Genomic DNA, 9,154 nt, shown 5'->3' on the forward strand with positions numbered 1-9,154 from the left:
ACAAAAGTCAGCCTTAGAACCTGGTGCCCTTATGCAGGAAATCCTCAAATTAACCTCCTCTGTCTCTTATAACTGAAAGTAGAATAAGGAGTACAGGGCCAAGGAAAAGGAGAAATGCAGGGAAAGGAGGCAGGCTTAACTGTTGGCTGCTCTGCAAGCCCACCAGCCCCCTTCCAATTGCCCTAAGGACACTCCTCTAGGGAACTGCCATTGGGGCAGGAAGCCAGGCCACTGGAAGGCAAACTGTTGTAATGGAATACATGGGAAAAAACTGTGCATGACTTGGCCCCTCTACCACAAGCTCAGCCACTGGAAATGGGACTGTCAAGAGGGCCAAATGGCCTCTGGAAAAGAATCCCAACCCCTGATGGCCTTGAGTGAAGGGGCTTTCTACTCTGTCTGGCTTCTAAATCAGACATCAGTGTTGTCAATGGTACAAAGCCAAGAGTAACTCTGGAGGTGGCAAGTAAAGTTATAAGTTTCTCTTTTGGGTTCAAGAGCTAACTGCTCTGTGCTAATTCTCTCCTAAGCAACTCTTCCAAATCCTGTTGGGTAACGGGGGCATATAGCGCCACCTCACTCCAAAAGAGAAGATTCACACCTCTTTGGGGCAAAAACTCTACAGTGCACAGATAAACTCCTTCTGCCCTTCACAGGACTCATACAGTAACATGTAGTTCAAACCATAACTTCCTAACAGAAGTAAAATTATTTTTATCTAATCCAAAGGTTATAAAAGTAAAGGTATTTCTGGTAAGGAAAGTTATAAAGAAAAAGATTTCGTATAAAAAAAGGATCTTGTATGGTAAGTTATTGTCCTAAAATAAAATGACTGGTTGTTTAAAAAGAGGGATTTTAGGACAAGTCAGAAAGTCAAAGCGTGTCATAGATGGTCTGTGTAAGTTATGAAAAAATCAAACAGAAGTTATGAAAATGTACAATTTTAAGGGATATTAAATGCTCCATAAACTGCTTCTATTACTTAACTATACAACTTGCCTGCTTTAAACCTAGGTAAGGAATGGGGGACATACAGGGTTAGCCATGCTTCTAGCTATACTGGAATCAAACTTTATCTACACTTTTGTCTGGTGTCCTAGGCTCCAAACGTAGTACATAATTAGAATCACTTATTTATCAGGTTTTTCACCAAAAGTAAAAATTGCTAAGAGTTAACAGTGTAACATGTACTTGATACTGCTGGAAAAACAGCTGTACATGCAAGACGTGTAAGGAAAATAGAATGTGCTTTTGGCAAAGGGTTGTAAGAAGACATGGGAATGCAGATTTTTTTTTTTTTTTTTTTTTTTTTTTGGCCTGGTTTAGAGGGTTAAAGGATTATTTTAAGTTAGATAGGATAAGTTGAAGATTTAAGCAAGTTTTGCAAGTTTTTTGAAAGATTAATATTATAAAATCTGTATGTAACTTATTGGCTAAAGTTAAAGGAGTATTATTCAGTTTTTCCATAAATTAAACATTGGAATAAAAGCATAACAGTTTTATTAAAGCATTAATCTACTTTTTATAAATTTGTAGTTGGTATGTGTTCCAAAATTATGCAAAACTCCTATAATTCTGATACAACTTAGTATAAGTTATCAGTGATCATTGTAATTGTTATATTATTATGTGCCACAGAGGTAACAAATATCCTTCTCAATTGTATCTTTGACTATCGGTGCCCTAAGACTTTTTGTCATCCATAGACAATTGTTGTTTAATTCTATTTAAAAGGTGTTGTTTTCATCAACTAAAACTCTAACAGATGATCTTAAATGCAGGTTTCTGATGACTTCAGAGATTTTGATGTTACAATAGAGGAAAAGCTTTCAGAACTCTCATGGAAAGCTGAAATGTTCATGAAGATCAAGCAGAACAGGAGTTAACTGCATGGACTAAACTAATAAAAGACTGTTAATAATCCTTACAGCTTTTAACAGTTGAGTAAAGCATGTGCCTGTAAACAAAATTTAGAGCATATTACTTTCTCTTTACTTGATTTCTCCAGAATTTAGATACTACTTGTAAGTATTTTTGACTCATGGCAATATAGTTACTTGCCTTAGTGCAATAAGAATCTACTTTCTTTTACACAGGACACAATTGGAGAAACTGGTTATTTTACCAAGGTTTTGACTGGAATGGCATACTTGCAGGTGGCTTTAAGGAATCAACTTTGACTTAGAGAGCCAATAAATACACCTTGGGGAAAACTGGCCTCATACTTTGTCTAAATAGTCACTGTACACATCTCTTGACCTCTGGTAAGTAAAGAATGTTATTTTCCAGTAGGCCAAGTAGCCCCAAGTTGTCTTGGGACCTCAAGAGGAGAGGAATTTCCCCAACTCATATAGGTAATTGATGACACTAACCCATGGCTGGGATTAAGTCTTCAAAAAAGTCTTATCTGATTCCTCATGAAATGAAGTTCCATCAAAGACAATTTAAAAGGGAGCCTACATGACAAGTAATTATTCTTGCTGTTCTTTATGCAAATAATCAGGTCAAGTATAATAAGACTAAAGTTTATTCTGCAAACTAATCAATCCTGTCATGATATTTTTTAAACAAAGGAGGACTGGAAAGAGAAAAATCATGTTTCAAGAACTATAATATACCTATTACTAGATTCTAGTCTCATCAGTTGTTTTTGAGTGTTTGTCTGCAATTCAGACTAACCCTGCTTATTCCTGTGAACCAACTAGTGAACTCTGGCTACAACTCAGAAGAAACAAGAGAGATGGGTCATGTAAAAACCTGAATCAATGTGCTAATTCTGGGCAATAGAAGAATTGGCTAGCAACCCCATGCACCCACGTCTTATCAGGCATGAATATAGCCACCAACTACCAGTGCATGTTGGCAGCTTCTGGATTTTTTGGAGGTGTCTTCTCCCCCTTATTTTGTTTTGACATTATTCTCAATCTACTAACCTGATGTCTTTCCTCTTGTGTTCAGGCTATCAAGCTCCAAAATATGCTCAGTGATGGATACTGTCCTCTCAATACTAGAGTCACACTTCTAGAGGGGACCCCTAGACTGCCCATCAGTGGAACATGACAGAGGCAAAATCTTGCCACTGTCTTCCTTGGCCCTGGGTGGCTACCACTTTCACCAATCCATGGAACTACCCTGCTCTGACAGCTAACTTCTGTCAGAAGGAAACAATTACAGAAGACTGACTTATATCAATTTTCCCCAAAGAATTGGGGTCTTGGATTGTTGAGAGGGGACATGGTAACAGTAAGTAGCTAGTAAGACATGAGCAGAGCAGGGGAGGTCTCTCCCCCACCACACACACACCAGGAATGTCAGGTGGTTTTTAAGTGTCTCCCTAAAGTAATAATTGGTCACAGCTTGTGCAAGGGAAAGGCAGTCTCCCAATAGGAAAATACTGAAACTAGTGATCAGCTTCCTGATGAGATCTCAGGAATCAGGCGAGTGGGCTCAGGCATGTGCACCAAGAGGCAAAATGGTGGAGTTTAACTGATGTATGACCTTCTGAGGACATTTGACTGTTAAGGGAAGAACTCCTCAAGAGAACATGCATACAACTCCAGTAAACACACTGTGCCTGTGGCCCTTCCCAAGTGCTAGCAGGCCACTGTGCATGTGGACAGCCCACCACAAGGGAAGAATCAGAGAAGAAGGGACGCAAGACCCTTGAAGCCTATCAACATATATATATATATATATATATATATATATATATATATATAACACAAGTCAAAAGATCAAACTGTGCACTTATCTCTGAAGTACCCGCTTGTTCCTCTTACAAGAGTATTTCACTTTCTTTCATTCCTGCTCTAATGCTTTTTAATATACTTTTAGGCCTGCTTTAAACTTGCTTTGGTTTCTCACTCTGCCTTATGCCCCTCAGTCAAAAGCCTTCTGAGGAGTCAAGAGTTGAGGTTGCTGCAGACCTGTACAGATTTGCCACTGGTAACAACGCCTGGCTGAACATTCCATTGGCAGTAGCTCTGTGTTTCTGTGAGGTGGAGTTCCCAGAAGCAACTGATAGTCCCTCTGCTCCTGCCTTCCACAGTACTTGCTGCCCCCAGGGTGGAAAAGTCACAAAGAGCTTGAGTACTGTACTCGCACTTCCAGCATGCTACAGCCACCCTACAGAGAGGAGATCAGACTGTGTTCCCAGGAGCCGCCCCCCAACCCCATCTCTTCACCAGGCAGGGCCCTCTGGCTTGGGCCTGCAGCAAAGAAGTGTCACCCCCAGCTGATCATTGCAATTTGCAGTAGCTCTGTGTTTCTCTGTCATATAGCTCCCAGAGACAAATGAGAAGGCCGACGGCCATCATTGCTGCTGAGGTCCCCACCCCTGCTGCCCCAAGCTGAATAGGGAACAAGAAGCCTAAACATACCCCAGGGCTACTGTGCATAGCTTAGGAGTGTCAAATGGTGATCTGTGGCCAGCACACGAGCAGGAGAGGAACCCACACTCTCAGAGTCCTGAGAGGTTAGAGTCAAAGCTTCAGGAACTGTGCAGAAACACAGCATGCCTCCATCTGCAGGTTCCACCTGGGAAAGTTATGGCCTATCTCCCCGTCATGGCCCCTGCCCATGGAAGTCCTGCAGCCTAGAATGCCTAACAAAAGAAAAGCGGATGCCATGCCAGTGATTATAGGGAGTTCTTCCATGACACAGGAGTGGACCTAGTGAGGGAGTCACCTCTCTCCACCCCGCACCAAAGAGCACACCTGAAAGCATGAAGAAATACAGAGAAGCCACATGGTATAATAAGAGCCTATTTACTATTACTCTTAAACACCATCTACTGAATTGTAGCCCAAACTAGAACACCAAAATTATTTTGCTAATATACTCATCTGTGAAACCAAGGGCAATAATTTCAGCCACACACAAGAAAAGACCCACCACAGAGCCTTGGCCCTCTGAAAACATCCAGAAATAAATGCAACTGACTATACTCAAACTACACTACAGTTGAAGGAATGTCAGTCCTCCCAGTTGAGAAAGAATGAGCCCAAGAATTCTGGCAAAACAAATAGCCAGAGTGTCCCCCTACCCTTAAACAAGTCCACTAGCTCCCCAAGAATGGTCCTTAACATTTTGGAAATGACTGAAGTGACAGACATACAACTCAAAATTTATATGGCAAGGAAGCTTCAGGAGAAAGTTAAAATTTCAATCCAAGGAATCTAAAAAATCCAGTAAAATGAAATGAGCTGAAAGACAAAATAACCGTTTTAACAAAGAATCAAACTGATAGAGCTGAAAACTCACTACAAGAATTTCATAATAAAATTGGAAATATTAACAGCAGAATAGGCCAAACTGAAGAAAGATGAGACCCAAACATCTGCTGTCTTCAAAAGACACATATCTCATTTAATAACACCCCCAGGCTCATAGTAAAGGGTTGGAGAAAGATCTACCATGCAAATTAAAAAGAGCAGGTGTTGCTATTTTTATATCAGATAAACAGATTTTAAACTAATAAAAGTTATAGACATTGTGTAATGATAAAGCATACAATACAACAAGAAGATATAACTAGACTAAATGTATATTCAGCTGACATTAGAGCACTGAGATTCAAAAACAGTTATTTTTGACCTACGAAGACTTCAACAACCATGGAATAATAGTGAGAGACTTGAACACCACACTGACAACATTAGACAGGACATCAAGGCAGAAAACTAACAAAGAAATTCTGGACTTAAACTTGAAACTTGACCAATTGGGTTAAAAAGACATCTACACAACACTCCACCCAAAAACCATAGAATATATAATCTTCTCATCTGCATATGAAACATATTCTAAGATTGACCACATGCCCAGTCATAAGGAAAGTCTCAAAAAATTAAAAAAATTGAAATCATAACAAGCACACACTCGGACCACAATCCTCACGGAATACTATGAACAACTATATGCATGCAAATTAGCAAATCCAGAGTAAATGGATAAATTCCTGGAAAAACACACATTCCCAAAATTAAATCAGGAATGTATTGAAACCCTGAATAGATCAATATAGAGCTCTGAAATTAAATCAGTAATTAAAATGAAAAACTACCAATAAAAAAAAAAAGCCCAGGACAAGATGGATTCACAGGTGAATTCTACCAGGTGAACAAAGAAGAATTTGTAGTAATCCTTCTGAAACAGTTCCAAAAAATTGAGGAGGAGTGTCTGCTAACTGTCTCATTCAGTGAAGCCAACGTCAGCCTAATACCAAAATCTGGCAGACAACGTGAGAAAGGAAATTTCAGACTAATATTCTTCATGAATATAGAAGCAAATATCCTCAACAAAATACTAGTAAATTGAATCCAGCAGCACATCGAAAAGTTAATGCACCACAACCAAGTAGGATTTGCAAAGCTGGTTCAATATATGCAAATCAATAAATGTGATTCCCCACAGAAACGAAATTAAAAACTAATACCACATGATCATCTCAATAGGCAAAAAGATTTTGAAAAAAATCCAACTTGTTCATGTCCAAACCCCTCAAAAAATTTTGATACGGGATTTTTCTCAGCCCCTTTGCTAGACTTGCAGCAGGGGGCTCCCCATCTACTTGATCCACCAAGATCAGCCCCTGGCAGGAGGAAACACATGAACAAGTGCAGGGTCTGGCCGGCCACTCTGAGCACCAACAGGAGAAAACTCCATGTGGGTCCCATGGCCCGACCAAAGTTATTGCACTGAGGAGAACATGGCTGAACCCAGGCAGGTGTGCCTGCAAGCCCAAAGCCCCCAAGGGAGTGTTACAGTGTACTAATTAGCTCTTTTAGTTCCACTGTCCACAGCCCGGTAGATGGTGGCATGTTAGCAGCTCAATCAGCCTTTTGCCTCACCCTGGCATGTGACTCCAGAAACAGTGTGGCTCCAGGGCCGGCTTGGACCCACCACTGTTTCTGTCACATGGGACAACTGCCATCCTTTGGTGAGAGCAAAGGGCCATTGTTACAGCCTTTTTGGGTACAGGTGTTCAGTGGGTCCTGAGCTTTTCTTCTGTGTCCAAGAAGAATGAGGTCGTGCTGACAATTGAAAGGTGATGAAGGTAGAGAATTTCATTGAGTGGCAAAACAGCTCTCAGTGGAGAAGGGAGGGGACAGGAGGGTCGGTTCATCTCTTCCAAAGTCAGGTCATCTCTTCCCTGATGTGGCTGAGTCTGGGGCTCCTATAGGCACAGGGGAGGGGAGTGCTTGCTGATTGGTTTGTGAGTATGCACAAAAGGTTAAAACAAAGGCACCAGTCAAAGGTGGGCACAGTGTAAAAAGAATTAGGGAAGGGTAGATAAATGTAAAATAGGTGAAAGGTGGGGATCAATCAAAGGAAAGCATGTAAAATGGGAAGACAGGTTTGCAACCTGGTCTGTGAATTTTACTTGTAACTTGGCCTTTAGGGTTTAAACTGTCTTTGGCTTGAAGGTGGGATTTCACTGGGTACCTGCCCCTGTTTTAGGATTTCTCTACCTTCTGCCTCTATCATTTCCCCCTCTGAAGAGGTACATGTAACTGCCATTAGAACAGGGATGATGACTGATCTTAGCTACTTCCTGCTGACAGGGAGCATTGTTTTCAGGGCAGTGACAGTCAGATTTCTCTCAGAGGCCTATCTAAGGGAACCCTGTAAAAGGGAACCATTGTCTGAGGCTCTGGTTGCATGACTGGAGTTTGTTGGCCTGTAGGCAAGAAGAAACAAATTTTACAAGGCTAACTATGCATGGATCAAATATGGGTGTTATACAAAGAGAAGTTAAAAGAAACGAATCTAGTGTCAAAGATAACAGAAATAAGAAGTGAAATATACTAATAATTCTGAAAACAATATTGTGCCCCGATGAAAGAAATTAAATATTGTATGGGAGCAATTAAACTTTAGAAAAGAGATAACTGTTTAGAGGAGTAGGTATTTCTGTTTGTGTTCAGGATTAAGGGACCCTTGGTAAAGATACCTCATGGTGACGAACAAAGTGAAGGTAAGAACAGCAAGCATAGGCAAGACTATAAAGAGGATATCCATGGAAGGTCAATTATTAACACTTATCTTTTGTGATTTTTAGCTTAAGGTCCCAGATTTTTTCACATTCATACTTTGGGTGCTCTGCTGGGTTGATGAAGGTAATGCTGTCAGCTTCCCCGTGCATTTACTTGAGTATAATGAATCCAAGAATCTGTTCCAGTGACCTTCCCTGCTATAGGAGTGGAAAGAAGTAATGTACTTCCCAATCTTCCCTCCCGATCTGGGCCTAGAGAGGGAGAAAGGAAGAGAAGTGCCTTTACCAGTACTAGGTCCCCTGGATTGAACATAATTTTATCATTTTGAGATTGTTATATAAATGAAAGTAGATAGTGTTTAACCTTTTGAGATTGACTTTTTCACTGAACAAGATATCCTTGAGATCTATGAAAGTTTTTGATGTATCAATAATTTGTTCATTTTTATTGCTGCATAGTATTCCACAGTATAGATGCACCAGTTTGTTTAACCATTCGCCTTCTAAGAGGCAACTGCAATATTGGCAGTTTTGGGATATTACCAATAAAGCTGCAGTGAACATGTGTGTAAAGGTTTTGTTGTAAAAATGTTTTAAATTTTCTGGAGTAAGTGCCCCCAAGTGCAAATTACTGGGCCAAATGATGTGTATTTTTAACTTTCTAAGAAACAATCATATTCTTCCAGAGTGGCTGTACCATTTTCTATTCTCACCAACAATGTATGATCTAGCTTTTCTGAATCCTCACCTGCATTTTGTACTGTCACTGTTGTCTATTTTAGCCATTTTGATAGGTATGTAGTGATAACATAGTTTTAATTTATATTTCCGTAATGGCTAAGCATATTGAACACCTTTCCACGTGATTATTGTCACATGTATATATTCTTTGGTGAAAAGTCTGTTCATGTCTTCTGCCTACTTTCTAGTGATACAATAAACTTTATTATTTTTTGCATTTTGTTTTTTTCTTTAAAAAGATTACTTCCTAACACCCACATTATATATCATGTACTTTAATGCTTTTATAATCTTAATTTTTATTTTGAAGACTTTGTTTCTAAAGGAATTTTCTGAATTATGTGAGATATGGCTTTAATTTTATTTTTTTCCAAATCAACACCCAATTGTCCCAATAAGTGAGCAATCAAATGCTTT

General features: G+C 39.8%; 1 long non-coding RNA gene across 9 annotated transcripts in view; it reads left to right on the forward strand.

Moving 5' to 3' along the window:
- The window catches only part of LOC103232254 (uncharacterized), a 120,278-nt gene extending 111,324 nt beyond the window's left edge, over positions 1 to 8,954 (forward strand). For 6 of the 9 annotated variants that reach the window (XR_012091940.1, XR_005237636.2, XR_012091943.1 and 3 more), the window contains one exon: positions 1,782 to 8,954. This is a non-coding gene — a long non-coding RNA (uncharacterized lncRNA). The remainder of the gene's footprint in view (positions 1 to 1,781) is intronic. The other 3 variants (XR_012091939.1, XR_012091941.1, XR_005237634.2) reach the window with 3 other exon arrangements.
- The last annotated feature ends 200 nt before the right edge of the window (positions 8,955 to 9,154 follow it).

Source organism: Chlorocebus sabaeus, chromosome X (genome assembly GCF_047675955.1).
Source record: "Chlorocebus sabaeus isolate Y175 chromosome X, mChlSab1.0.hap1, whole genome shotgun sequence".
Classification (NCBI taxonomy): Eukaryota; Metazoa; Chordata; class Mammalia; order Primates; family Cercopithecidae; genus Chlorocebus; species Chlorocebus sabaeus.